Source organism: Perna viridis, chromosome 3, assembly GCF_037379345.1.
Source record: "Perna viridis isolate PV_CMFRI_1.1 ecotype Kerala chromosome 3, ASM3737934v1, whole genome shotgun sequence".
NCBI classification, from domain to species: Eukaryota; Metazoa; Mollusca; class Bivalvia; order Mytilida; family Mytilidae; genus Perna; species Perna viridis.
Window position 1 is genome coordinate 17,733,823 of NC_142447.1, and position 5,728 is coordinate 17,739,550.

A 5,728-nucleotide genomic window follows, 5' to 3' on the forward strand; every position below is an offset into this window, starting at 1 on the left:
TGAAAAACCAAATATTAATTTCTGTTAACTAAACATTTTAAACAAAATATCAAAAATAATATGTATGTTTTCCAACCATGTTTTGCATTTTGCATGATTCTTAGCTGGAGTGTTACTTAAATAATTTTATGCAGCAAAATTTCACCTCCTTCAAAAACTCTAGGAGAATTATTGTGTATATTCCATTGATCCCCACAATTAGTTGCAATATCTCAAAGACTCCATGAGAAATTGTGAAGCAAATCAGTTCTTGATCAGTTTTTGCTGTTTTCTAAACCAAGAAACTAGTTTATGTTGATAAACTATGAAGTAACGTTTTCACTATTTACTATTATGAAGTGAACTCAAAATGTACATTGTCAGATAACTCTCAAAAACCTCATTCTTCCAACATTCTGTTGAAAAACTTCTGAGCAAATCCGATGATGCAAAGATCAAACATTGGCCTTTTCAAATAGAGAAAGCATCTTTGAGTGAAAATATATTGTCTGATAAGTGGGGTTTTGACATGCATGTTTCTGATTTTTCCTAGTTTGCCTGATTTTACAAAAACTTGCAGGTAATTACTGGATCTAAAGGTTACTACTTTCAAGAGTAGGAATACATTTCCCAGATATCAAATGTGTATGCAATATGCTTCATTTATGATATTAATATTAGATGTACATCATATAAAATTCCCAATGAAACATTAAATTGTTTTATCGTTGCAATTGTATTTCTAATGAGTTCGTCATCTGTCATGACATGTACTAAAAGGTACCGTACACGTATATATGAGCACCGTGGTTTAACGTCGTTCAGATAATTAATCAATGCCGGAATGAGGCAATGTAACCTAATTTTGGTAAAAAAAACAAAAGAGCAAAAATGCGCTTATTGTTACCAGAAGACCCCTGGATCGTAACCACCGCATGGACCTCTTTTATGAATTTCTGGGTCAGCTCCTGTAAGTTATATGCAAATATGCGATGTTGTTTCAACCATAAAATAATACAGCTTCAACTGTTTGGAATAATTGTTAAATATGTTGTGCATTTTTATGGGCTTGACTAATTGGCTGACAACAGTCGTCAGCAAGGAAATCTATGTCAAAAACTTTTGTAGTTTCACTAATGATTAACTTCCCTCAGTCAGAGTATTTCTCATAAGCGATGGGCTGAGCTATTGCGTTGAAGGTTTTTTTTTACAGACTCCACCTATAGTCTAGTCAATATATCTTTTACCCTTAATCTAAAAAAAGCAGAGGACGCTTACCCTACCGGTGCACCTGGTTCATACTCCCAGTTTTCAGTGGAATCCGAGTTGCTTATTTGCATTTGTTACTTTGTAAGTATGAAATTGCAACAGAAGACATTTAAGTTTGAATCTATAGCATTATAACCGAAATAAACACTGAAAAAAAGTGTAATGAAATGTAACGAGCGGATGTAACGAGCGGAAACCTCAAATAAGCAATTCAAATTTTCTATGGAGATAACTGAAAAAAATCAAATAAAATTTTATACAAAATCATGATCGTATCTGATAAATAAAGTGTAGCTATAATGGAGATTTTAGCATTAATTGGAAGACCATGTACAATTTATGAAGAGATTTCATATCTTTTACCAAACAACCTTGATTTTGAAACTAAACAGTAAACCATATGCCCACTTTTGTAGATAATGAAGTTCAAAAACTCCAATTGTAATGAAAATTATGAAGTAAATATTTTACTTTTGTGGTTAAAATATTTTTTAAACAAATGCCCAACTGTTGAAGTGCCAGAAATTTAAATTTACATGTAGATTTTTTTTTTTGTAATTTGAAAAATCAATTTATCCTTCATACCCAAATGTCTTGTATATCATTGCCAGCACATTATGTGTGATAGTCTTCAAGGAATAAAAAGTTCCATATAAGTATCATAATCAAATCGGTAAAAAAAATAGAAATAAAATCTGACAAAAGAGTAATCAAGGGAACCAAGATTCTAGTGGAAATCAAAAGAATGTAATCCAGGAACAAAGACCAGACACGGAAAACAGACAAATACATACACAACAAAGAACATAAAATAATTAAAATGAAACATACAAAGAAACAAAAGTAAATAAACAACCCGGACTCCACTAAAAAACTGGGAGCCTGGACCAGGTGCACCGGTAGGGTAAACGTCATCTGATTTTCTAGACCCACGCCGAGTTGTTCATAAAAAATCAAGTCCAGGGTAGACGAAAGGAAAGGAAAACTATGACATGTTGAACAGTTTTCATGGTGCTGCAGATGAATGTGCCGCAACGATTCATGATGACGACCATAAAACTTCTGTAGTGTTCCTTCTTTTGGATCAGATCAGCTATAAAGTCAGCTTCATAAGAGTGAAGGAATAGGGTCAGCAAGTAGAGGAGCAGGAGCACAATTGGTTTCCATTGGAATGCCGGCCGTTTGTTAAAAACCGCGTCCACTATACACACCGGACAAAGTGTTTTCGATAAAAAAAAATCCAGCATTTGCATTGGAAACATCTCCTTCAGTATATTTAGAAGATGATTTGGAATGTTATTTTTAACAAAGTATGCGGAATCTCTACCAAGAACTACATATTTGTATCTAGGTGTACTGTCTTTTTTGGAGTAACAACGATGTGTGATGTTTTCGTGTTGGGATTTTATCTGAATAAGAGGAGTATCAGTATAAATAGTTGAAAAATCATAGGTTTTAATGCTGTTATATTTTGATAATAATCTTGAGGGTTCCCAGAAGATTTTTCGAATTTTTCAGGATCCACATTGAATTAATACCACAACGGGAGTAACAAGTGTCGTGGTAGGACTGGAGAAACATGTTATTTTTACGGAGTTATCTCCTCTTTCCAAAGTACATTTTTATGGGGATTTTGAAATGCTTATTTTGAGTTTTCTGCGACTTAGATTTTAAGTATTTGAATCTAAATATATTCTGTTTCAAATTGTTTAAGTTTAAAATTTATTTTGACTGGTCTACTAGGCCTGTGAGCGTTTAACCACTCTGTCTTGGAACTATACCCCAACCAAGGAGTGGTCCCTTAAGTAACTACTGAATTGTTTTACATGAGAAGATTCAAGATCATAAAATGATTTCAAATTCTACGCTTAAGGCAGCAACAATTTTATTCTCTGGGGGTGAGGGCAATGAAGTTTTTCCTGAGACAAACTTTAAACAAACTTTTTTTCTCTCCAGTGATTATTTAAATTATTTTTTTTTCCACATTTCCATGCACGAACTAACTTCGTTCCCCGAAAATCAAATGGTTGCTGTCTATATGTAAATTGGACTCACTGCCGTCATGTTTTTCAAACTTGCATCGAATTGATGAGGTAGATAAATGAATCAATGCATTTTGTGGAAATCATTGGATGTATTCTACTTCTTTTTAATTACAAAATATTTTTACTAAAAATTCCGAATACTGATACATGCATGCCTGTCATGTGGGTCAAAAAACTAACTACAATGCGTCTTTCTTCTACAACTTCATCGACCAGAGAATATCTTGTCAGAGAATTTTATGATTGTTGGAGTTCCGTGTAGCTGTTTCCATAAACTAAAATGCAATAGAGCCTGCAGCATGAATTTCATTCTATTCTGTCAACTTAGTTGCTTGCTTCATCATACGGCAGTGTGCGTATTATTGACAGAGATTGAATTTTTCATTTTTTTAATTATGAATTTCAATGTCCAATAACGACTTATTCCGAAAACTCTCCCTTTTCTGTTTTTCCATTACAATATGCGACAAAAAAATTCAGAATTGCGTTTAAATTAACACCATAGAGTGTGTATTGTTGTAATATTAAGTCGCTATAACGTCCCTGCTGTTTATACTAATGGTTTAGAAAAAAGAAGACCATATAGCGCAATCATACTAGTCATTGACCAATATATTATTCAAGCTAATATGGTAGGCATTGCCTAAATCAGCGATCTTTAAATTGATTACCCAATGAGATTCTAGCTACAAACCTATCACCCAGTGAGATAAGCGTATTTTTAATGATATGCACAGTAAATGTATATTAAACTTATATTTGACATACTAACATTAAGTAAATGTAATTGTAACTTAAATTGGGCATACAGATAGCGTAAATTAAATTTTCATATGCAGACGACACATTTATTTTATTTTGGAAATATACAAAATCATACATGTATGCGGTAACATATGAAAAAAACTTTTCGGGTCAGTATACTCAGCTAATTTTTTTTTTTTAACAAATTGATACTTATTGGTAAAATGTAAACGACGAAAATTTAAAACAGCCTCGGCTGACAAGCGCCGTTTCCGGTGCAATCAAAATGCTGAAGCGTCAACAGTGGCCCTGGGGTGATTAAAATACGCGTCAAAAAACAAAAAACCAAAAAAAAAATAAAAAATTAAAAAACCAAAAAAAAAAACCAAAAACGTGAATACATGAAACAGACGGTCTATATACTACATACACATTGTAGTGAACCGAAAAAAGATTAAGGGAAACAACAAGACGTCACCAAAAAAACCAAGGCACTGGCAATATGAACTCCTACAAAAAAAAAAGGAAAGAAAAAGAAAGACATCAGGTGCTCATGGGTAAGCATGGCCTGCTCCGCCAGTGCCACTCTTACACTGGTTGATTTAGGGTGTTCTTAGAGCCGCAACCCCCCCCCCCCCTTATGCGTATTTTCTTTTTAATTCGTGCTGAATTCGGGCAAAAAAAAAGAGAGTGAATAATGATCAGCCTCTTTCTGGATCGCAGCTGGAAACCCCTTTTCAAATATCTGGCTCCGCCACTACTCTTAGACTTACAGCAAATATGAGGGTAGTAGTTATCTTGGCTCCCAATGGATGGATTGATTTCAAATTTGGTGTGATTGATGGAATTTACTTTGTATATGATTTTGATTGTTCTTCGATATCAACAGTGGGTTATGCTTAGCAAGTTCAAGTTTTAAGTGTAATGAATAATTATAATAATAATGATATTAATAAAACAAACAAACAAACAACCCCCAACAAACAACCCCCAACAAAAAAAAAAAAAAAACAACTCAAAAAAAAAAAAAAAAAACTCAAAAAACAAAAACATAGTGTAAATTTATAACACATTCTTTCCCATATTTTGAAGAGAACGGCGTTCCATTTATATACACAATGAAACATAAAAAAACCCCAAAATTACCTAATTGATAAAATCTATAGGCAGTAGTCAAAAGTCAAGACAAAAAATATCTCCAGCGCCGAATCCCGAAAGGAATTATAGTCAAAAGGAAACTCCATTTAACAAATGGTAATATCAGGTTGAAAACTGGAAAGTTGGAAACCACAACAATAGCAGTGGCACCCCTTCTTTTCATTGAGAAATTTGTCATTCTTTTATGCAATATTGACAAAAAAAATGATAAATAACGGCCTAGCCCCCATTTTCCGAGAAACGCCAGCTGGCACCCCTCCTTTTTTTTTAACACTCATTTTTGTCCAATTCGGCTTGCCATAGAATTGCATTCCTACCTTATGGGTTGGGACTTTATAATACACACTGATTGTGGGTTAACATTGTCAAAAATGTTAAACTGAAATATTTTTGTTGAAAACATTTGAATGTGTAAGCGGGCCTTTAGAACGGTTCACATGTTATAATTAAGCCCTTGTCCGTTCAAACAATGGTACGACCGAATGCCCCCAAAATTCTCTACACGTTTTGCTATACGTTTCTTTCCCCTGTCC